Raw genomic sequence first — 26,223 nt, 5'->3', positions numbered from 1 at the left:
CCCGATGCTTTTGTGACTGTTGCATGGCTGTGCTAAATCTGTATGGATTCGATAAAATTATTAGTATATTGGGGCCGCTGGAATTATGTGGCAGTGGAGGGCCAAATTATTTATTTATCTATTTGAATAGCTTTATAAAGCGCGAACAAGACCCATACGGGTATCGGAGCGCTGCACAGAATTGGTGAAAGCAAGGGTACAAACACAATGTGACAGTAGGTGAAGTTACAACAAAAGGGGAAATCGAACAGGTTAAGAGTTGGGGGCATCAGCTGAGCCCTAGAACACGAAGAGCAAAACAGCATAAATTAAAACGCACCAGAGAAGTACCATAGAATCGGGGAATTTAACAAAAACAAGAGCGAGATCACAAGTTAATGCAGTTAAGGAGCCCTAAAGCTCTAGAGCAGAATAGCGTAAAAGCATACAATAAAACGCATAAGTGTAGTACAACTAAAATTAGGGTATTAATAAACAATAGCATGATCACAGGATGATGTTGTTAACGTTCGTTCAGGAGTAGTCGTTTGACCGTTTTTTTTAAAGGATGTAGTGGAAGGATAGGATCTGATCTCAGAGGGCAGGAAGTTCCAGATTCTCGGAGCAAGACCAGTGAAAGCACGGCTATGCGCCAGGGTTGATTAAACTATGCGGCAAGAAAAGGCTAATTATGTGGTGTCATAGGCGCATATTGTGATAGTATTACTTAATTATTTTGCCACTTGTTAACACTGTCTGGGCATTGGGTGCACCTATATAGTACCAGTTTAACACCCAAATCTAGCAACAAGCAATAGAAAAGTGACCAGTCGACCTTTGCAAAGGGCCTTCTACAGTGCAGCATCACTTGTTGCTACTTTTTTTACTCGCGTTTGAACCGTTTGAGCTAGAAACCAAAAGTATTTTTGTCAGAATCAGCAGATTATGCAGCCGATGATGGATTATGTGGTACATGCGCAAATCTATAATTATGCCACAAACGCTGCAGCCTAATTCTAGTTATGAAACGCAAACTCAGATTTGGGCCGCACGCATATTATTGCAAGCATTCGACCGCCCTCTGTGGAGGAGGGATTGCAGTTGTGTTTAGTTCATGCATCTGGGGTTATGCCAAATTGGATCACATGGCAGAAATGTCTGCAGGATAGAAGAGGGGGGGGGCGAAGATAAAGGAGGGCCGATCTAGAGCACATGAGTTTTCAGTAGGATGCCTTAAGAGTTCCATGAAGGAGCATCATAAACATTAGGTGGTAGGGTATTCAAGCATTCCTCTGTGTAGTTTGCTAAGGGGGGAATGCAGGTGTGTATTCTATTCCAGCAGCAAACACAGGTATTGGGCACTATGGAAGCAAAATGCATGTGAAGTGTTGAAAAGGTCTGTGGTACCTTCAAGTGATTGAACATAGTGATGTTGTGAATAGTAATAGCTGGTGATCTTTAAAAGTGGTGTAGCATAATTCCTCTACTCCAGTTGCACCAGTCGCGCAATTCCAACTTTTAAAGATGGGTTAAGGAAGAGGTGGTTGCTCCCCTGAGCAAATTTTGTAATATAGGTCAGAACAGTATTCTATTTTAATTGGCTGAAAGGCCATAGGCCGTAAGAGATATCCAGGAAACATTCCAGCCCCTTGGGTGTGCTATCCAAGCCTGACTCTTTACAGTGAATATTGAGCATTAATCCTCTATGGAGAAAATTATGTAATTTCAGCAACTTTTCCCTCAGAGCTGACGGTCATTAAGTATTGGGAGCAGTTTAATCATTTCACATGGCCCATTGTTTTTCATATATATATATATATATATATATATATATATATATATATATATATATATATATATATATATATATATATATATACACACACACGTCTGAGCAGAGTCCCATGCCTGGAGGCGCCTATATCTTGTTGGGGCGGGGGGGGGGGGGACCCGCTGCACGGGCACATCTTCGCCTGGAAGAGGCTGGGCTGAGCCACTTACCTTGGAACACTGGGCAAAAAGGAGCACTACACCCACGGTGAGTGATACTTTATCTGTATCATGGGGAAAATGGAAATTACAAACTGGAAAAGATAAAGACTCTGGCCCTACCTACCTCTTCTAGGTATTCCTTACTCGGCACTTCGGAGGCTTTTTAAAATCTATTTGTGATCGTGGCCTCAAAGGAGATGAAGTTGGTGAAGAGATTTTTTTCACTGAATATATGGGAAAACGTAAGTTTTGTTACTAAGCAGTTTAGATTGATTGAACAGGGCAATAAAAGCTCATTGCCAGTAGAGCGGGGGGTCACAATGTTACATCAACAGGTAAACGGAGATATATCGGGGTAGAAGTCAAATATACATTGCTGGACCTAGTCTGTGCTCATTCGTCTAAGGAGGTGGAGATACTTCGGACACGTAATTTCATTGAATTCCGTCGCTAGAAGGGTGATAAATGGCTTCCATACGTCCCTAAACGTGTCTTCAGAGTTTGCCAAAGTAGTATTGAATCGCTCCATCCCCATACATACCGTAATCTGTGGAGCCACCCCAGATACGTTGGCGTTGTTGGCATCCCCCAATGTGATAAGATGTTATGGAGAGCGGCCACCAAAGCTATGCCCATCTGTCTTCCCCCCACCCCCCCTACGAGATTTTAAGGGGAATGTCAATGGAATTGGTAACCTCAATATAATATAAGCCGCGAATCGTGGGATCTGCATATCAAACTGTTGGCCGATCTTATCTAATATCCTAGACCAGTACGATGTCAGAACGCTACACTCCCACAGTATGTGCAACAGGGTACCATCCTCCCCGCAGCCCCGCCAGCATGTAGGACTTCTGTCTGGGTTCCCTTTGTTAAGTCTCATTGGTGTCCAATACCAATACGTCGCTATTTTGGTAGTGGTCTCAGTGCTGGAAGAATTTTGTGCCGTATGCCTGGCCCTAAAATATATTTCCCCCCATTACTTACTTGATATGTTCCTAACTATCTCGGTGGCCCAGGGTTTCTGACTAGGGGTAGGCTGCTTGGGGGTGGGCTGGTGAATCATGGCATAGAGTTCGGAAATTAATTTCTTATTACTCTTTACGACTAACCACTTTTCATATCTCATCCGTTTCCTACTGTCTTGCGGGTTTACGTTGGGCTGAAGCAACCAGTGTCATATTTGCAGGTACCGGAACCGTTCCTATTCCGGCAGTGAATAGTCCTGGTGCAGCTGTGGGAATGATGTGATCCCCTCGATGTTAAACAATTGGGCCACTGCTTTGCAGGGTGTGGCCTGCCACGCAGCATATGCCTTGCTCTCATTACCCGGGGTGAATTCCTTATTTTCAAACAGTGGTGTCAATGGGGAGGGAAACTTCATCAGTTCTCGTTTAAGGGCCACCCCGTTCCACACCTCCATCACTGATTTTGTAATAGGTGACCGTTGTAGACTTTGGTCTGTTGGGGTACCTTCCACAACGGGAGTCCCACTATCGCCCTATCTTGAAATGGCCATCTTTTTTCTGATTCCTCTCTACTCCACTCCACCAGATCTCATCTGAGCTGCCCTGAAGTAGTCCATGAGAATTGGGATTCCCAGCCCCCGGTCCTCTGGGGTCAAGGACCTCCGCTCCCTACGCATATGTGACCGCGCGCCTGCCCAGACATAGTGGAGAATGTATTTTTGTATGGAGGCAATAGTTCCTTTAGGAGGGAAGATCAGGAGTGTCTGGAATAAATGTAAAGCCTTAGGCAGGAAGGACATCTTAATTGCTGCTATACGTCCTAGGAGTGAAAGAGGATGGTGCTTCCAACTGGCCAATTCCTTTCTAATCATTTGGGTCAGCCTAGCATAATTCAATGCAACTGTTTGCTTAATATTGGGGGCTAACTCTCCGTTTGCACCCCGTTGCCAAGCATCCGGGCAGACCTGACAAGCTGAGGGCCTGCGATTTGCGCACATTTACCTGGAATTCCGAGGCTTTACCGAAGACCTCCAGTTCCTCCAAGAAAACTGGCAACGAGCTCTCGGGCGATTCCAGGGAGGCCAAGATGTCATCAGCATATAAGCTTATGGAATATTCCTCCCCCCGAAGGGGATACCCTTGATTTTAGGGTTGTCTCTAACCCTCTGGGCCAGCGGCTCAATATATAAGGTATAGGAGGGGCGACAAAGGGCACCCCTGCCTGGCGCCTCGGTGGATGGGGAAGGACTAAGTGGAGACGGCGTTTACCATAATCGAAGCAGTAGAGAACTAGAACAGCTCCCCACCCAAGATATGAAGCGCTCCCCCGCGCCAAAGTGAGCTAGTGTTTTTGCCAAGTACCTCCAGTCTACCCTGTGAAACGCTTTCTCAACGTCAACCGTTAATAATATTGCATCACGATTTGTCTGGTGGGCCTTATCAAACAGATGTAAAATTCGTTTGGTGTTGTCCCCGCTTTGGCGATTCTGATTGAATCCCGCTTGGTCTGGAACCATTATAAATGGCATCATCGGACTTAGTCTCCTGGCCAATATGCTGGTAAACAATTTTAGATTCTCATTAAGCAATGAGATTGGGTGGTACGAACCACATAACATTATGCCCCTCCCAGGCTTGGGTAAAACCAAGATGGCCGCTGTTAGCATATTAGTAGGAACTGATCCCGGACCCCCAAAGGAATTGAATAATCTCGTCAAAACAGGGGCTAGGAGGTGGCAGAATGTCTTATAAAAAGCTGCAGAGAAGCAGTCAGGACCAGGAGACTTTAGGGGCCTAAGACGAGAAATCTCCCCAATCACTTCTTTGATCAGTATGGGGGCGTCCAGGGAGGTAGCCTGGTCTGTTATCAATTTGAACGTGCGGACGCCCTCTAGGTATGAGGACATATGGTGTTTCGCTAAGTTTTCCCCTTTATATAATTCCGCGTAGAAGTCTTGAAAGATGAGTTCTATGTCCTCATCCTCTGTAATTCCCTCCCCACCGCTTCCTGTAAGTGATTGGACCTTTGTCTGCTGACCCCTAGCTCTCAACTTACTGGCCAACAAGCGCCCGACCTATTCCTGCCTATGTCGTAAGAGTGTTTTAAACAGAGCACCGCATATTCCGCCCTATCTAGGTCCAGTCCTGCTATTTGTGCTCTCGCTATCTTCAATTGCCACCACAACCATGTTACCCTTGTGCGACTATGCACCCTCACCAGCTCCGTAACCTGTACTACTAGCTGTTCCCTTTTTTCCCTCCTCTCCTTATTCTTTGCCGCTGACATGGCAATGAGCTCCCCTCAGGCAACCACTTTCAGGGCCTCCCAAAGTGTGGAACTTGTTATGTCCGGGATATCATTTATCTCTAAACACGAAGATATGCACTTAGTGAGATGTGTTTTCACTTTTGCTTTGTGTAGCATATTTTCCCTCAAGTGTCAGTGCTTCCTTTTTGGAGGGAACTGTAGGGTGACCCTCACTGCTTCATGGTTGGAGAGCGCCACTGGTTTGATTTCCACCTCACTGACTGCTCTGTTAAATTCTATCGTTCCTAATAGGTAATCCAGACGTGCATAGGTCCCATGCGCATGTGAATAAAATGAGTATTGAGAGTACTGTGGGTGAGCCTCCCTCCACACATCCACCAGCCCCATGGACTGTAGCCACTCCTTCCCCTCCTTCAACATCTCTCCCGCTTGATTTAAGCGATTCCTTGAACGATCTTTGGTCGCATCCATGACTATATTCAATTACACCCCCCCCCCCCCCCCCCACCAGAGCCATCCTTGCCTGAGCATTCATAACCTCCAAGATCGCTGCCTTCAAAAACCTCTACTGGCCCAAGTTAGGTGTGTAGATTTAATCTATCACAAAGAGAGACCCCCAACAGCAAATGTGTAAGCTAGTAATCGCCCTTTAATCTCGGCTACCTTATCTCCTACGTCTCCTCTCAAGCGTTTTGCACTTAAAATGGCCACGCCCACTTTCTTTTCCGTGGAGGAGGAGAACAATGGCTGAGGGAACGCTTTTGACCTCAGGCGCTGCCAATCTGCAGCCAAAAGGTGAGTCTCTTGTAAAAGGCAGATGTCTGAATCAGAATTTTCTAGGTATGAAAGTATGGCTCTCCTTTTAATGGGGTTATTTAGGCCCTTCACATCGAGTGTAAGGATCTTCAACTGACATCTTCGAGGGAAATGCACCGTGCTGGAATGAGCCATGTTCGCACTCCCAAAGCCTTGAAACACCCCCTCCCCAGTACATCTGCTTCTCCCTCGTTTGAACCTGTGTATCTTCTGTAAGACCTTCTTTGTGTTTACTGAGTCCCTTCCCATTCCTCCCTAACCCCAACAAAAAAGCAAATACACCCCCACAATTGTCTAAGACCAACGGGTCTAGTCCGAGTGTCCCAGAAATACCATAGATTTGGGTGCATGTTGTGGCCCCGCCGAACGACGCGTTCATTGTGGTGCACTTATCTGACCCCTGCAGACTCATTCGTCCTCTGCAGAGGTTTTCTCGGAGGTCAAGGATTCCAAGACTGCTTGTTGCTCTTGTGCTATCGTTGCCAAAACTGGTTTCGCCACCAGGTCCATGGGTTGGCTTTTACAGACTCGCCACCACCTGTCCTGGGGAGACCCAGCCCCTCCTCTCTCTGGCTCTTCCTTTTGCGACTGATCTATGCCCAGAAACTTGCACATTTCCTGTAGAGACCTGAGTTGATGCAGTTTGCCCTCCCACCGAAAAATCAATATGAAGGGGTGGCCCCCATGAATATCCAATTCCCGAGTTGCGGAGGTGCGTCATCGCAGGCCGGAATTCACGTCTCTTTTGTAATGTAATCGTTGCCAAGTCCTGGCACAGCGCAACCAAATGCCCCTGGTACTTAAGTGGCTGTTTGTCTGTAGCTTTCCTTAGAATGAACTCTTTCAATTGAAAATCCGGTATGTAGGCCAATATATCCGGCGTTGCTGGCCTACCCTATGTGCTCACTCTATCTTAATTGCAAAGTCTGGTGATTCCTCCAGAATATCCTTGAATAGATTTTGTAGATAGAGCATAATATCTGAGCCTTCTTCCTTAGATGGAACCCCTTTCACCCTGATGTTATTTGTACGGGAACTGTTCTCTAAGTCTTCGGTATGTGCCTGAAGATCGATTTGATTTATGAATTTATAAAGTGCACGAATGCCCATGGGCGTCTGGGCGCTGAATCAATGTAAAAGTCTAGATCTGCCGGAGAATGGTGTTCTAACTAAGAGGTAAACAGCCAGGTTTTTACCTCTTTCCTGAATGAGAGTAGCGATGGGCTGTTTTTGATTGTAATAGGGAGAAGGTTCCAGGTCTTAGCTGCCTGCAGCAGGAAGCTTCTCCCCCCCCCCCCACCTAACTCGCTTGAATTTAGGAACCTGAATCAACTTTGCCTGGCTCGATCTCAGGCTCCTGCATGGCTCATATTGTTTCAGATGCGTTTTAAAAAGTGGGATCCTACCCCGTGGAGGGCTTTATAGGCCAGGCAGACTGACTTAAACTTTATCCTCTTTTCAATAGGTAGCCAATGGAGGGCTCCTAGTCTGGGAATGTCCAGCACCAGTCTTTCTGCAGCGTTCAGTAGGCACTGTAGTTTTGTTAGATGTTGAATTTGTATCCCAGCATACAAGGTATTCCCGTAATCCATCCTAGATGAGGCCAGTGCTGTTACTAATGTTTTACAAGAATCTTGGGGAATAAACGGCAATAGTTTTTTTTATCATTTTGAGGATATACCACACCGTGGAAGACAGTTTGTTTGTCTGGGCGTTAAAAGATAGTTCGTTATCCAGTACCACTCCCAGGTTTCTAAATTTGTCTACTGGGGATGGGCCGTTGCCTAGGTTATCTGGCCACCATTTTGGGGACCAGAAATTCATATCTGTCCCAAGCAGCATCATTTCGGTTTTATCACCGTTTAATTTTAGGCAGTTACGTGGCATCCAGTGATTAATCGGTCTCATGCAGTTGCTAAATCTGCCTGCTGTCTCTTCTAAGTTGTTTGAGACCGATACCACTATTTGGGTGTCGTCTGCATAGGAGACTGGTAGGAAACCACAGTTCCTTATTATAGCTGCTAATGGGGCAACATATATATTGAAAAGGGTGGGGCTTAAGGAAGACCCCTGAGGTACGCCGCAAGGTGAGTTAAAGGGTTTGGATGTGGCCTCTCCTAATTTAACTGTAAAAGTTCTATCGGTTAAATATGAGGATAGCAACTTGAGTGCCGTCTCGTGAACTCCTACTTCGGCTAGTTTGGTCAGAAGTGTATCATGGTTTACAGTGTCGAAGGCCGCGGAGAGATCTAATAGAATCAAGGCGGCCTTCCCTCCAGCACACTCCTGAGTTCCTCCACTGCCATGATCAGAGCTGTTCCAGTTCCATGTTCCTCTCGTAACCCGTACTGTTAGTGGTCTAGGGCATTTACAGAGGTAAAAAATGTTGACAATTGCCTATTCAATCATTTTTCCAGTACTTTTGCTGGAAAAGGGATTCTCGAAACTGGTCTGTAGTTCCTGGGATCCTGAGGATCCAAATTTGGCTTCTTTAGTAACTGGAGGACTGAGGCCGTTTTCCAGGCATCTGGGAAACAGCTAGATTTAATTATCTTTGTGAAAACCAGGGTTAGTTGGTCGCTCAGTAGAGCTGGAAACGGGTGCATCACCTTAGGTGGGCAGGGGTCCGTTAGGCCCCCAGACCTAGTTGCCATTACCACCTGTTTAATCTGTTCCACAGATGGGGGCGAAAAGTGGAACCCCGGATTGGAGATTCCAGTGGGCAGGCCCTGTTTGGGTTCTAGGAGTGACTGTGTTGGGTAACAGACTTGTTGGTCGTTTTGAAAGAGTCATAAACAGAATTGACTTTATCTACAAAGAACTGACCTAAAGTGTTGCAAAGTTCAGTGCTACAGTCTATCTGTTTATTAGTATTGAGGTTTGTTAGTTTTTTTACCGTGGCAAATAGTTCATTACTTGAATTCTTGGCCTCATTTATTTTTCGTGTGAAATAGTTACTTTTTTCCTCTAGGATTAGTTTTTTTTTAGTTGCCAGGGAACTTCTGTATTAGTATTTCGTCCGTTGTTCATAGTCGGCCCTCCATTTCCTTTCCGCCCTTCTGCAATTTTATTTTTGCACCTTCAGTTTATCGGTGAACCATGGTTGTGAGGTATTTTTCCTCTTGAAGGTAATTTTTTTCAGCGGAACTGCTAATTCGACCGCTGAGTTCATCCAACTGAAAACCTGATCGGCGTCTAGGTTGCTGTCTAACTCAAGTTCCGGAATGGTCATAAAAAGCTGCTCCTGGACCAGTCCTGATAGGTGACAGCACGCAGCCGTATTACCTTTTGCTGTAGCTGCTCCACCTCTTCATCCCGGGACGTCTTGTGCTCCTCGATGCTTGCTACTCGTTCCCCTATTGCGTCCACATTTCTTCGAACCTCTTTCAATTCTTTCGTGAATTCCTCCTTGAGAGCCTGGAGGTTGTCGTGCAGTGTATTAAACAGGGTTTCCATAAAAGAGCAGGTGAGCGGCTCTTCAGCATTGTCTGAGTCAGGGCATTGTCTGAGTCAGGGCCCATCTGTGTGGGGGGGGGGGGGTGAGGCCTGCTTCTCATTCACGCTCGACGTCGGGAGTTTACTCAGCATGTCTTTGAGATTCCTGTCCTTCTTTACCCGTGCTGATACCATGATCACCTCCGCCCAGCGTTTGGACCTTTTGATGCCAGGTAGCTTCCTGCTGTCAGCCCCAGGTAGGCCTGCTTACTGAGTTGGGCTTGTAGGTGATCGGATACTTCTGCTCTAGGTATTCTCTGCTCCCAGGGTCAGGCCCTAATCAGATCCGTCGGTTAACTTGTGTTTGCTTCCGGTTCCTCTGCTACTTTGATTGTGCCTGTAAGTTTATTAGGTGTGAAGGAGGGCCCAACTCCGATGTGGTCCCGTGTGGCCTACTTGAGTTGTCTTTCAATGGTGGCAAGACTAGGCCTCCACCTCTGTTCGGTCCCACAACTCTCGCTTCCACCTCCAAGGACCCATCCGAGGCCTGGGTCAGACTGCTCCCTAGTAGGAGCCCAGCTTGTGGGCCCCTCAGCGCACGTCTCCCCTCACTGGCCACCGCTTGCGTCCCCTTCGCCTCTTTATGATGTCGGCTCAGCTCCGGAGGGCTCACCCGACCTCTCACTGCACCCCAGCCTTGTTCAGAGGGTTAGTGGTTGGGTCCATGCCGTTTGCCTCTTCTCCGTTGAATACAATGCCCGAGCAGTCCCCCGCGGTGACCGCCCTCGGTCTACAGCTGCACTGCAGCCGCGATGCCCTCTTTCCACTCGCTGAGGCTCGCCGGCCCCTGGGCTACATTCTGGTAGTCTTCTGCGCACCTGCTGCTGGGGCCCTTCCCCTTGCCGCCACTCCGGGTCGTCAGGCCTCCAACACTGGACCCTCTTCTGAGGCCGCCCTGCACCACCTGTGCTGATCGGTAGCTCCGATGCCTCTGCTCTGGCCAGCAGGGTCTCCACTACCTTGCACCTTCACTTCTGCATCCGGAAGGCCGTCGGGGAACCTACTTCAGCGCCGGACCCCCTCTACGGAGCTCCCAGCAGGCCGCTGCACAATCTCTCCCGCACTTCTCCTTACTTGCAGCAATCAAGGCGCCAGGAACTCCGCAGCCATCAATCCGCTCCTTTTGCCTGCTCATTCGCTGTATCCACGCCTACACTCCGGGCACTCTGTCGTCAGCCTGGCATCGCCGCTCATCCTCAGGCCCTCACCGCCATTTTGCCTTTTCACCTCCACAGCATTCTGGCGGAATCAAGCGGCCCCTCCTGGTCGAACCCCCGCAGCAGGATCACCAGCCAGAGACAGGGGGCCCCTCTTTCGCTGTGTGGACTTGCTGGGATTGGCATCCAATCTTGTTGGGGGTTAAATTACGAGGGATATATTGGAAGACTGCCTTAAGTCTAATAATGCACAATGTAACCTGTGGCTTAACTATGTTAGAAAGTCCCTACAAGATCTTTGGTTGCTCAATCAATGGGCAAATAAAGTCAACATCAATTCCTCTCTTAAAGCGCAGGTTAAGTCACAATATTTTGAATCAAGAAATACTTTAAGGCTGGAGAAAGCAATTAATATGGTAACGGTCCAGCATTGCACTTTGTTTGCTCCAAGCAATGGTTTGGAACCGTACCTTTCATGTATTAAAGCCCTGCAGCATAGATTTTGATCATTTTCGGCTGCAACTAAATATGATTAATTTCTTAGGGGCCTTCCCAGTTATGGGTTCCTGGTTTCCCTCATTGTATAGCTGTGCCTGTGCTGGACTATCTTGCAAATCCACTAGTCAATTTATGTTATTTTGCCCTCATTATGATTCTTATCGTTTACGTTTCTTACATTGTGCGCTTAGAGGGAATTTGTTTAAATCGTATAAGAATGGTTTAATTTCTTTTTACAGCAGCTTGATTCACCGATGATTCCATATAGATTATAAATTTTATCGTACAGGCCTTGAGGTTAAGAAAAATCTCTTGATTAACCAATTATATATAAGATTAATTTTTGGGGAGGTTTTGTCATGGAAATGAATTATGGATAAGTGAGGATGGTGTTTTATTTATTTTAATATTACACCAATGTGTCATCACTGGGGACTCCATCCCCCCCAGACTTCTTCTCACCAGGAGGCACCGACGCACTTCCCCGCACCAGGAGGTGAGTAAAACCGGATCTGGGCACCCGCAGCGCGGGAGCCCCTCACCGCTGTACGCCGCCCTTGCCTGCCATCACCAGGGACTCCATCCCCCAGACTTCTTCACGGCAGGAGGCGCCAACGCACTTTCCCACACTAGAAGGTGCGTAATCCGGGCACCCTAGCGCGGGACGTGCGCTGGCATGCCCGTGCCAAGGGCGGGCCTGTCTGCGCCCGTCCGCAGCTGACCCAGGGTGGGCTGGGCCCCCCCCCCCTTGGTTTTCGCCCTTGGATACATGTGTTGTACATGTCCACGGGCCCACGGGGCTCTTCGATATATTACTGGGGGACCGCTGCTGGATACAAGGTATGGCTTTCTAATGCCAATTTGCTATGCAGTGGCAATATATATCCAGCTGATGTGGTGATTTGCCTGTTGCAGTTGCCTAATTCTGTTGAACTATCGGCGCCACAAGTTGAGACTGGCTACCATCCAAGCACTTGGGCTGAGTAGGATTGCCAACCCTTGTTGCTTAGATAGTTGAGCTCCACTTAGATGAGAACAAGACATTGGCACAATAACGCAAAGGACATCGTTGCTTTCATCCTGCATTAATGTGACCTGTTTTTACCCGTTTTGATATTATAGTTCTTTTATGGTAATTACGCTAGCCGCATTAACCGGATCTTTTTATTTTGCATTATTGTGTAATTTTTAATAGAATTGACTTCCCGCTCTGCACTTGCCCTTCACTATTCCTCCTTGAATACATTTATTATAAGGTCTCAAGATGGTAAAGAGGAAGACACAAGCTAAAAACACTGTAAATAATACCCCCTTATGCAACCATTGACTCATTCCTAGTATATGCGGTTAGCGCAATATCTGATGAAATAGATAGAACTGAGCGTCTGCTTTCTATTGGGCTTGCTATAGCAGCAGGAGGGCAACCGGGAGATGGTAGCGGGTCAGTCATAGAAGGTGGTGTCATCCCGGAGTAACTGACCCCTTTTGGGAGCCAAATAACCCTTGAGGCGCCTGCAAGAGTATTAGAACCTGAGCCTGAAGCACAACCTGACCTCTGTTGTGTCCATACAAATGGTACACTTACCCCAAAGAGAAAGAAAGGGGGGGAGGAAAGTAACGGCGGGTGCTAACAAGAGTACAAAGGGTTCTACCTCGAGAATTGGCTCAAGGTCCCCTGCCCCAGCTTGTAAGAGTACAACTGAACAAGATATGTTTGCAAATGTACAAATGACACAAATTACAGCAATCATTCTATGTAAAATAGAGGAGTTGCTAATCCCGATTAGTGATAAACGTAATAAATTAACGAAGTCTCTAAGAGCAGCGGCACACTCAAGAACATAAGTACCAACCACGAGAATGAAAAGGGTAAAACAAGGGGAGGGGTAACTGAATCATTACCACAAACAAGTGGCCCCTCAAACAAGGTACCTAGTAATGACACGGAAAGGGAAGTACCAAGGGGCCCAAATGATCCATCAAGCTCATGTGGAATTAACAGGAGACCGATACTAATAAATAACCCCAGCCAAAGACAGCAGGCAGGGGATACCCGAGTAGAGCAAACCTGTGTAGAGCAAGCAAGAACAAAAGGAGACTCAAGATAGTATAAAGAACAGAGTAGTGCACTGGCGAAATAAGAATGGTGGATACCCGGTGGCAGGAGCTGACCAAATACTCCTAACGCATAGAGTGAATTGGATAGGCCTCCTACGTAAGACTCATAAAAGGGATTGTATTATTATTAATTTTATAAACCCAAGATGGGCAAGAAATACTGACAGAGTAGGCTTGTCTAGGCAACACAACCATACCCCTTGGCTTCTTCTATAGGCATCTAAGGTCGACTCAATTGATGATGGAAATGCCCAGCCACCCATGGATGCCACTTGATATGATCACTTACCTCCAATATACATTATCGGTCTCGAATAGATATCAGGCTTTGAGCACTTTACAAGATATCAATTGACAAAAGGGTGTCTATCCCCCCAGTATTGACAATAACTCTACTGGATCTGGGATAGGAGACAGGTGCATGGCACCGCAAGGTGTAATTGTTCCCCCGGAAAGGGCCCCAGTTGATATCACAGGTGCTGAAAGTAGTCCTGTTGATATAAACAATACAAACTGGGATATTGACAGTAATTTGGAGACCCTTACTGATATCCTGGGGAGCAGTATAGAAAATGGGGATAAAATAGCAACATGGAATATTGTTAGACTTATCAGTAAACGAGATACGTTAGGATGGCAAGATTTTATTAATGGGCTTAATGTGATCTGCCTGCAAGAAACCTGGTGCCCTGACCCAATATATATAGAAGGGTTCTCTTCATATTGGCTACAGGCTGTACCATCCACCGCTGGAAGAGCGAAAGGGTGGCTCTTGATCCTTATCTCCAACAAACTAACAGCATGTGTCAAAGTAGTCACAATTGGAGTACATTCACAGATTATATGGTTACATTGCATAGAGGGGAGGGATGTGGTCAGTTACTATAACAATGTGTTAACACCATATTTGCATTGGTGATACAAAGTTAAAGCGTAAATTAAATTGAATTACAGATGTTGGATGTAATGAACTACAAAATATAATAAAACAAATTTACTTTTTAAAAAAACAATGTGTTTGATACTACCAGGAGAAACATTGTAACTGAGTGGGATAAAGGGCTTGGTGCTTTCTTAGGCTCTATTAGTAAAAACACAGTGCTCATATGGGTCGGAGATTTTAACACCCAAATATGTCCTCTGGCTGCTACCCAAGTTTGTGGGATTAAGAATGTCAAAGGAGACGATTGTATACATTTTCGAAACCTTGGATATGGGGACGTTTTAAACACAATGATTGCCAAATATGATCTTGAATTGTTGCAGTATGCTCGTGATACTGATGGTGCATTAATACCAACTTTCATCGGTAGGAATGCTACATCGATCATTGACCATGTCCTAGTTTCATCTAGTGTTACCAAAATGTGTGACACCCCGCGGGTCGCCCAACTATCACTCAGTGACCACAATTGCATTATGTCATTTAATTTGTGGGGCGCAAAAAGGCTAATGCACCAAAGTACTGTAACTAACATTGTTCCTCATAGATCCAATGGGACTCATATTAAATGGGAGGGAGTGGAACCACAAAAAATTCTATGTGACATTGTCCTAAAATGCAATAAAGAGATTACCTACTGTCTAAAAGAGGAGGTAGACCCCAGTGTGATGATTGCTAACTTTGGGGTGGTTTGATCACACTTTTACTGAGGCACTAAAGCAACTGAAACAAGCCTACATTGTAAGACAAGAGACAATGAAATGATTCAAAACCTACGATACAATTATAAACTTGCCCTCGAAACGAGGAAAAGGGAGTTGCAGGAGTTAGCATGGGATAAACTTTCCTTGGCAGCAAATACGGCCAATAACAAGCTATTCTGATATACTGTAAACATGCCGTTTTTAAAGAATGATTAATTCCCAGAGTTGTTATCCAATGTCACATGCGAAGCCTGGGTATCACATTTTAGTGGTATTTAGTCTGACAGGACCGGAGGTATGCGTGGCACAAAATCCAATACAGAGTAAGTGGCATGTCCTGCTATTAAATATTACAGTGGAAGAAGTGCAGGAAGGATTCGAGGAGAGTAGGGGAGGTAAGGGCCCGGACTGAGTTCCAGTAGATGTATATAAAGCTGAGGTTATCTATGGGGGGCCAATCCTTACAAGAGTTTTTAATATAGCGGTGACGGAGTGCATACCACCCTCGTGGGTTCAGTCAGTTATCCCTATTTATAAAAGAGATCAGTCAGAAGCCAAAAATGATCGCCCTATATCACTTTTAGACTCGTCCATAAAAGTAATGAGTGAAGTTTTATTAATGCGGCTGGAGGAATGGATAAATGATAATATACTTTCCCCAGCGCAATATGATTTTAGGAGAGGAATGGGGACTACAGAACAACTTAGAGCTGCTAATAGGGCAATATATATGTTCTAAAGAAGGGAGGCTATACCTATGCTTTGCAGATTTTAGTAGTGCCTCCGATCTAGTTGATCATACAATTTTGTGGCCTACTTTACTTAATCTCTGTGCACCCAAAGGTATTATTCATTTTCTTGCAAGACTTTATGAAATGTTATCCTGCAAAGTGAGATATGTACAATGGGGCGAGTGCAATCCTATATTTTGATGGAAAACGTGGCATCCGCCAAGGTTGTTTCCTTGCCCTCTACTTTTTTTGCTATTCATTAATGAGATCGATAAAGTATTGCAGTTGGAGAAGGTAGACTTCCACGTTAATAACGGGCAATCCCATACCTATTTTATTATACGCAGATGATGCAGTACTTTCTAGGACCCCTGTTGGCCTACAACCACTCATTGATAAATTTAGCAAGTTCATAGCTGAACGAAAGCTTCTAATTAATAAAACAAACGTTTACCATGGTATGTGGCACTAAACCGAGGAAATGTAAAACCTTTTATATTGATAGAACTTCATTTTGCTATCTAGGGGTAACTTATTCGGGCAATGGGAAATGGAACCTGGAATTATCCAACGTTCATACTAAGATGACTAAAAATGCACACAGGGTTTTTAGATTTGCATCTAAATTAGGTAACCACCCTGTGAAGGAAATCTTGACAATATATAAGGTGAGATGTGTCACTACAGCCCTATATGGTGCAGGGGTATTGGGCTATCACTGTTGCCAGGCCCTGTAACAAGAAGAAAATGCTTTTTTAAACGACTTGTAAGCCTGCCACCTTCAGCATCTACTGAGCTAATACATTGGGAGGTCGATCTGACATGCCTAGCAGACTTTAACTCTATGCGGCCACTGCTGATATGGAGATCTATATGGGTTAAAGAAGAGACAGCCTTTACTAAATCTATCATCAAAGATTGTTTACTCCTCGAGGAAAAAATCACACATCCCATGGTTAAAATATGTTAGTGATATTTATAGTAAGTTATTTGATATACAGATTTTTGATAACCCGGGACAGGTGGCTTCTTTAAACAAAAGGGAAATCAAGGCTTTATTCTTGGCATACAAAAAATACAAATACAGAAAGAAAAGAAAAGGAGCGCCATAGAGAAGCAATCAAGTTTAAAATGTTATCAATCAATTGAATCTAGAAGAAGAGTCCAAGTCTATCTGATCACAGTGACTAAATCTTCGCATTATGTACTGACTAGATTGAGATTAGGTGTAATGCATCATCTAGTCCCTTTCAAAGTTATGAAAACAGGCCCCTTGAATTCTACACCCTGCCCTTGCGACGAGCTTTCCAAACAAAGCACAGTGCACTTTGTTCTTCTGTAATTTTTATTTGCATTTTAGACGTTTTTATCCGAAACCGCTTGTTATAAAAAATGTGAGATTCTATCATGCTGCTATGAATTTACTCCTTGCACTGAATGATCCGGGAATATGCTTTTATGTAGTGTCATTTATCTTAAAAGCAATTAATGTGAGGAAAGGTATTGTCCCTGTTAATTGATTAAGGAGTAGATATAATGCGAGAACATTCAATATCGTTATGATCTGCCCTAGTTCTTACTTGGTTTTGCGATACGCTACTATGTTGCGTTATTGCTTTTTAAAATACGTTATCCTCATTGTCCTTCATGATTATGGAATATCTCATTATACTGTGTTAATGTTTTTTTAAAGTATACTTTTAATTCTGTAAATTATTTTATGGTTGTTTCAACAAACCAAATAAAATATATTGAATCAATCGAAATATCTGCATATTGTTTATGATGGTCTTTTTTTAAATGTGCTTTTATGATTTTTTTGTTTTACAAAATCCATTAAAGATGATATGATGGTATAAATAGGCGTGTTATCGCACATACAGGTCTTTTTTAAAGTGATGCAACATTTCCACACGTGCCCCACGAACATGCAATTTGTCTGACCCATTTAAACGCCGTAGGGGTAATAACGTTAACTTACCAGTTTGATATGAATGCAATACACGTTAGCAAGTGTTTTAAGGCCAAATGTGTGGTGCCACAAATCTGCCTTGCCACTAACTGCCTCACCTTCCTATCGTGATGGTAAGTTCTTGGTTAAACCCGGAATTGTCAAATTACCAACGCAAATTGCATCCTTCTGGTCAGAGTGCATTGCATCTCATTTCTTGCTGCTTTTTGGGATGAACAAGAGAACAGTTACATACCTACCAGGTTTTTAGATCTTCTGCGAAATTTAAATGAGCGAAGCAATTGACCAGACTCTTTGTGCTTCTGACACTACATGTAAGCTTGTGGCCCATCTAGCAGCTTTGCTTCTACTTAGTAACACAACTCTCCGCATGTCACAACCCTGTCAATTCTCATTTGTTAGCCGCTGTCCGCATCTTCATCGACCTTACTTTTTGTGTGTGCAGTTTGAGCATGATCCAGCCCAATGTTATTCACCCTTTATCCCTCCACCTCCTTTAGTCATGTAGCAAGAGGGCCACGGCCCCTAATTCAAGGGGTAAATACCTCCTTCGCCCCAGGTTGGGTAGTAATGATTGGGACTTAATGGGCTTCTTACACCCTTTCATCCTGCTGCACCAACGATACTCCAATCCTACCATTGGTGTCTGTGTATTAGTGTGTCAGTCTCACGGGTGCGTGTGTTTTGAAGCGTGTGCATACATTTGTGCCCATTTGTAGTGCAGTTTCTATGTATGTCTGTATGCGGGGGTCAACAGCGGGTAAAAGACATGGTCATTTACAGCGCCATTACTTGAGTAATGCTTCACGAAGGAGAAAAAAAATACATTTTCAATGCCAATAGCTCAAAACAATGTCATTGCGAGACCTATTGCATTGTAAATGGTTGTTTTACTGAGATTCTAAGCATTACAGGTATTTTTATTCTCCATAAAAAACATACATTCATAAGTATGTGTATGTATGTATGTGTGTATATATAAGACCAAACATCAGCTCAGCAATTTCTGCAAGAATTAACTATTTTCTATCAAATACAAAAGTCATTTTTGGAAAAAATTAAATCAAATCCCCACAATTAAGAATTGTTTGCTTGGTAAAAGCACTATTTTTGTCTTGATCTAGTAGCTTTTCTTTATTTATTATCTATGTATTTGTCCTCGACCATCAGTGTTACTTTAAACAAATAAGCCTGTGTCCCTTTGCCAGTTACAAAAAGTCTCCATTATGTGTCCCATGTATCACCATTATACTAGAAACTCCTGGCATATGCAAAATGTTTCTACTGGCATTATGTGAAGGACTATGCACCATAATGTGAAGGCTGTTCCCAATATGACAGGAATTATTCTTATGTCAAAGCAAGTATTAGGCCTGGCATAGAAACCATTTGAAACCCTTCCCTTGTTTTTAGAATATGTTTTGTTTTATGACAACAAAATGTATTCCAGTCGTCTCCTAAGCAGCACAGTGCCACATAGTGAGAGGAGCTAATTTGGAGATCAGTTGTTGAATAATTAACATTGAAAGTGACAGGCTTTCAGCTATGGGCCTGGTACTTCTAATTTCAAAATGCACTGGTTGAGGTTTCTCCAAAGAGATGACATTTCTAAGAACCAAACACCAGACTAACAAGTTGAGGAAGGCTTCCAACCATGCAGTAGTAACCATTTTGCTATCGTAATGGCTTTTACAAGCTATTTCTTCTGGAGCAGTGTCAGATGGGAATAGGTCTTTAAAGAGGACCATTGTAAGATGTAGTTCAATCTTGTGATTTAAACCAATGACTCCCATGCAGTAATGCTTCCTGCAAGTGGTTGTCCTGTATGGCAGCTTAGCAGCATTCTGGCGAGGTTAGCTTGTTAACTTAAATCTCCAGCACAGTAATTTATTATAATTTTTTAGGCCAACTATTTTGCATTTTCAGTGTAAGTGGTTGCCCGTCCTGGACTGATTTTTTTTAAAACCCTTTCCATGTAAGTGACTCAATGGCATTCGGGGTCTGAATTCAGAGTTTGATTTCCCAGTTGTTTCTCTATTTCTTAAGCAGCACATGCTGTCATCTAAGAGAAGTTTATACATTTTGGATGCTGGTGTTTTCCCCTAAAAATAATCTGTTATCCTGTTATTTTGAGAGTTTTGCCAGTCTTGTTTGCAATGCCAACTCTTCTACTCTATTCCTCTCTTCTATTAATGGCATAAGAATTTCCCTCAAAATTATATAGTTGTATACATCACTCGTGGTACAATAATGGGACTTTTGTAAAAAACTGATTGGTAGGACAGAACCACTGACTGTTACTTAGTTTATGATGTGTATACCATTTTAAAACCACCCGTGCCAGTCCATTATATTACCAGCAACATAAATGTCAGTATAAGCAAACTTCAGTATTGTAGTCTAGGGCTCACCTCGAGGGTTGCACATATATACCAGAATGCGATTTTAACTGTAACCAGGAAGTGAGGCTGAGCTTTGACCACCAGGAAGTGATTCCGATTTTTGACCACATCAGCTGCTTGTAACGATTGTTGACAGTAACCAGAGGAGACCGATCTGGGCAGGTCTGACTCTCTTGCATGCGGACAGAATTTCGTTCTGTGCTGAAATAATGGCCCGTGATAACTCACAAGGACAGGAAAATCAAATACTTATTCAGAATTTGAAACTTTAAGTTTTCTGGTTAGGTGGGTTTGCAATTGCCCCCGTAGAGAAAATCTAAAAAAGTTTTTCAATGACTTGCAAAATAAATACTTTCACAAAAGTAATTGAATACAGAAATAATTATTGGTAAACTAAGTTTCTCTATATTACGCTTGGCCCAAAGACTAAGATGCAGTTTACTCCACACTGCAATGTCTGTCAGTTTAATTATTTAATCCTTACACATTTGTTGTAATATTTTCAGTGTTCCTCGTTATTGTTATTCCTAGGGATTTTGTTGCTTTGGGCTGCATGCAAAGCTGTAATTGTTCATAAAGTGGCTTCTAATCCTTGTCAAAATAAATTGAGCCTGATTTGGAAAAAATATTCACATACCCTGAGACCAAACATTTTGACAAGATGTAAGATAGCTGGGATGGAGGTATCCGTTTCAAAGTATTTTTACCAGCATTTCGTCGGCAAAAACAATGTTTTATGTTAATTACTACCTAATAATAATGTCCACAGATTCTAATGCTAAATTGACACAACGGGAAGACAAAACGGCAACCCTGATTAGTTCCTCTGATTAAAGACCATTGGTAATAATGAATTCGTTGGATTCTTCATAAAAGGAAGATAAAGAAGTACAGAATGATTCAGCCACGTTTGTTGCACTTTACATCGCTTGTAAATAACCCATCCTACATTGTCTAATCTAATGTCTCTTTAATGTCCACGCTCACTAATAAATTATGAGCTGTCCTATTTCTCTAAATTTATTTTTAGCATATAACTTCCGATATTTGTTCTTCATATATTTTAATTATGCCAGATTGGTCTTAATACACCAGTTCTTTGATAGCCATGCCTAGATGCCCATATTTTCATGTTCAACTTTCACAATCAAGGGGATCGTTGACTAGTTTTAGAAGTGAGATTATCTGTAATTCTTTTATTGAATTTGAAAAAATATTGTCGGAAGTGCTTTAGTAAAACAGGTATATGTAGCTCTAAATTCAGCCGTAATTTTTTTTTTTTTTTATAGATTTGGGCATATAGCCCTTTTATAGATAGATTTCCCAGCCCTGAAGCCGGGAATTGCTAGAGCTGCTTGTGTTTCAGAAATCAATAGAGTTGACTAATCAAAATTTGCAACTCAGTCTACGTAACGGTAAATGATACAAGAACTCAGATTATGTATGGTGGCGAGGGATCTACATGACCTCTTGAAGTGTACCATGGTCTCATACTTACCAATTCCCCTGTGTGCGGCATGTAGTTGTATTTGAGTGAAATGCTATCTACACTCCATAGGTACATTTTAACTAGGTTCTGTCTCGATTTAGTTCATTTTATGGTGGCTTACCCACTGAGAGGTCAATGGATTAGAGAAAGGAGGGTCTGTCCTTGTGATGGTTAGTCTGTTGAATGCACTTTTTCTTTTGCACTTTTCTCGCTCTATTAGAGTGAGATTTTATAAGGCCTCCTATTCTAAATTTTAAGCAGTGTAGGCAGGCCTTATTGACATGTCCCATGCTTAGTTGTATGTGAGGGTAGCTCTAGGTTATCATAACCTTTAACATGGCGGACCATTAGGTAGGTTTTTAATTTTAGTGTTAGATAGCCTGTGCTACTACATCAACACGTTTGTGTTTAGCTATTGGGAGTGGGTACTGAGACATGTGACTCTGTTTTAAATTGATGGTCAATATATTAACTGTGCTGTTTTTATTGAATGCATTTATGGTTTTTCATTTGAAAACTAAATAAAAATTGATGATGAACTAAAATGACTACTTTAGAGGATTTCTCTTAAAGTTTACAGTGTTGCAAAGAGTGAACAAAATATATTGATACATTTTGCATCAGAGTGCTGTGTATCAAGGTGAATTCATTAATTTGTTATTCTACCGCTGTTTCAGTCTGTATGTCAATGTTCTATTTCTACCCCCGCCCACCATTCCCCGTCCAATATTTAGATTTAGTTTTAACTGGGATTATTCAACCTTTTGGGAATAGATTCTATTTTCATCGCACATAATATTAATGATCTTTAACCATAATGTTTCAGGCAATGTTTCAGGCAATCCCTTATCCTTTGCTTGTTTTCCAAAATATGACATTTATGTATCAAACTGAGCTTGTTTGCTGGCTGTCTGGTTTGGGATTACTTGGATGTAAAGAGACTCCACACAAGCTTTTAGACCATTCCACATTGTGCAAGAATTCCAAACTCTGTTAGTATTACTATTTATAAAGTTATTGATCTCCTCCCTCACCTTACAGCAAAATGTTTGCATTTGTAAAACCCAGTAATACATTTTCCAGATGAGCATTTCTTCTCTTGATATCTGGTTGGGTGATTAATATGATAACAATGTGAGCTGGTATATAAATGAATCTAATCCTAGTTGTCAGAGTGTTCTTAATGGTCTTGGAGTATGCTAAATTAAATTTCGTCCATGAGAAAGTATTTTATACCACAAGAAGAATGCTTAGTCCCTCGCTGTTAGGTTACAGTCTCCAACAAAACAAGGTCCAGAATGTACCAGAAATGATGTAGAGCAGATCTGTTTTGACTTATGGATTCTCTATTCATCATTACCATCTAGAAAATGCTTTGTTACATCGCAGTCGCCTGAAACCACAAGTTTTGCATAATTCAATGTTCCTGGCAAACTTCTCTGGTTCATGAGTCTAGAGTGAATAAAAACGGCACCATCATATGAATGCCCAAAATACCCCATTAATTGACACCATTAGTTCAGTGGCAGCATTACACTTTTCTGGGCACCATTATGTGGTGAATGCACACACTAAAACAGTATGCATCAGTTATCACTGTACTGCTAAGGCCATTAATGCAACCTATTGGGGCACAGTCTGTTATTAATGGATACATTAGGCCTAGAATTAACAACATTACCTCAGGGTCCGTGTTATGCCACCAGTATGATTTTGTTTTACTTTTACAAGCACGCGTGTGGCGTGTGAGCGCGGCCCTTTTGCATTTTCAACTTACGTGCTCTCACCAAAGCCAGCCTCGTACACGATTTAGAAACTTTTTAATTCTGAAACAAACCTTCCCGGCTTGTTATTAAAAAATAAATATAGCGCGGGCCTTTTACATTTTGAACTCGCGTGCTATTTCCCCAAAGCCAGCCTCGTCCACAAGTAATTTACTTTATCTAGTTGAAGCTCATTTTCGCATTTCCATCTGTCCCGGTTATTATTAGATTAAGCATTTACTAAACGCCAGAAAACCCTGCTTCTCTTTTTGTTGTACAAATAACTGTTTTTGTTTTGACTTCACTATTGAACATCTGTTTGGGTCTCTGCTTTTGACTGCTACAAACATCCTATATTGCTTTTAAAACTCCACCCATATGTGCAACTGCAGTGACTCCACATTTTCCTCTCCTGATGCTGATCTTTACGAGGAGGAAACCATTGTCTTTATTCAGCTTCGGCAGACTCCCATTTAACCACAGGTAGTAACTGTTCAGACGATTCACACCAGTCCAGACTGGATGGCGACTACACTTGGGAGTCTTTTTCAAACTTGGTGTCGATGCATTGCTAAAGGATTCCACTTCACAGCTTAACAAAATGCTACATTCTCCTTAACTTCTCTGCTTGCCATTTTTTTAACATTCTTTACATTAAGTTTTAGTTCAGCTTGAGATATAGTATGTAGTTAAAGGAGAGTATGGTGTTGCTATGTACGTATTGCACAAACACTTTACACATTAACTCAGGGATAAGCCAAACTGCGAGAAAACCTATTTCCATATACAATAAAAACAAAAAAAAATGTTTATCCCAAAAAAAATCCTTAGTGCAAAAACAACAACTGTTACATTGCTAAAAAATTATAAGATCCCAAAGGCGAGACCTATTGGCTTTGCCAATGCTTGTTGTACTTGCTAAAGTCTTCACTCTGCAGCCTGTTTGAATCTACTTTTCACTCCTCTGCAGTCTTCCCCTGAGTTCTCAAACAACCACCCTCACACCTCACAATATCCTCCATGTACTTGTTTTGCTCCCCTTCTTTGCTGCCCTTTTCCCCTTTACAGCCTCAGGTCCCTTTGTTTGTTTTCCCCCTGCTCTCTTTGCCCGCTTGTTTTTTCCTCTCTCTGGTGCCTACTGACTTCTCGAGTTGTGCCTATCAGCCCAAGAGCTGTGTATGCTTTATACTATAATCAAACTGCATTTTTATTGCTATATTGCGGAATTTGTTATGACAAACTATGCTTGTGTTAATAGTAAATGTTTGGTTAATGGTGGGTGGAACTGCACAAGTTCACAAAGTTTCACTGCTAATAGAACATGCATTTTCCTCTTCCTACCTGCTCTCCCAACAAAGCTTGTGTATTATAAAGCTGAACGCACTCCTTCTCCAGGTGCACTCATTTGATGCTTGCTGGGACACCACTTAGGTTAGATTAGGTTGCGAGGGACCTGTGCAAACAAAGTTCATGCCGACTGTGATCGACGACAGGCCAACTTATTGCCCCAGACAGGCCCTGCTGAAGAAATACCTTGGCTGGAGCAAGATTCGACTTCAAGAGCCTGTGTCATCATCGAACTGTGCTAAGGGAGTCCCACGTCTTCGAGCTCCGCTGAAATGAATGCAATTCATTGTCGTCGAGCTGCGCAGAGTGTCGTCCAGCTGTGCAGGCTGCGGAACCACGGTCGTCGAGCAGCCTCTGTGTCAGCATCGATGAAATTTCTCTCTCATGAAGTCGATGCAGTGCTTTGTTTTTTGTAGAAAACAGCTGCAGAAATCACTTCTGAGCCCCAGAGCTTGGAAGAGACACCTCAGGCATAGGTAGGACTCTCAGAAGGCAGAGTGCAGCAGCACCAGCAAAATTCTAGGAAGTCTTTTGTGACCCTGAGACTTCAAAAACAGGAGGTAAGCCAGCAAACCCTTGGAGATCACTTGGAGGGAAGGCAGAGTACAGGGACCACCTCACTATTAACTTTAGGTCACCTCACCTGGTTGACTCCCTATTTTAAGTTTTTCTACTTTCATGGCCGGGGCCTAGGTCCCATCCAAGTTCTCCCTTTGGGCTACTTTTTCAGACAACAGGAATCTCCATTTACATCAAGTCAAGGAGGTTGCCGTTAGCAGGAGGGAGAGTGCCAAAATTTAGTGTTGAAGTCCAGAATTCCTTTTAGCGACTTAACTTCCCTTGTGTATCAAGACTGACTCACCCTTAAAACCACAAGAAGAAATGCAGACTGGTAACTACTAGGAAAAACTGGGGGGAGACATTTCTTGTGCCTAGGGGGCGGGTATAGATGGAAGAATTGCGAGTTGCAAGTCCGAATATGGATGTGGAGGACTATGTACCCATCCTGTCTGGCCGATGTGGCCCAGGGTACAACGATTGGGGCTACGGTTAAGATCATGGAATATAGCGGGTATCCACAGTAAGCTGACAAATGTGGACTGGCTTGCTGAAATAAGAGCAGTTGATATTTTTTGCAGGAAACCTGGTCACAGTAGGGCTCTAGTTCGGATGGTTATTGCTCTGTGTAGCAGCGCCATGCCTTCAAGCTCAGGGCGGGCCAAGAGGGGCACAGCCATCCCAATATTATTTAACCTTAAGGCAAATCACCAAGAATTATCAGGCCCTGCTCTCACTTTCAGCTTATACTCATTCGGACCCCCTAATCATTTGATATGATCTTGATACATTTGTATAACCATATGTTTGATGTAAGAGTAACTGAGGTACTAGAAGAACTAGAGACCACCACAGATTCCTTTATTGAAGGCCACAACAGGGAGACACTATTACTTAGCACAGAAGATTTTTACTATCAAGCTCTGTGGCGCCAATACAAACCTGCATCGTGGAGCAAAAGACAAGGATGGAGGTGTATCCCCTACCTTTCAACACTGTCTAGTTGGGGATTTTATAAATAG

General features: G+C 43.2%; 1 protein-coding gene across 9 annotated transcripts in view; it reads left to right on the top strand.

Annotated features, from left to right (window-relative positions):
• The window catches only part of NCOA7 (nuclear receptor coactivator 7), an 830,008-nt gene that overhangs the window by 348,605 nt on the left and 455,180 nt on the right, over positions 1-26,223 (top strand). The gene's annotated exons all lie outside the window — the stretch shown is intronic.

Source organism: Triturus cristatus, chromosome 6 (assembly GCF_964204655.1).
Source record: "Triturus cristatus chromosome 6, aTriCri1.1, whole genome shotgun sequence".
Classification (NCBI taxonomy): domain Eukaryota; kingdom Metazoa; phylum Chordata; class Amphibia; order Caudata; family Salamandridae; genus Triturus; species Triturus cristatus.
The sequence above is the reverse complement of the archived record's forward strand: the minus strand, read 5'-3'. Positions and strand labels throughout refer to the sequence as shown.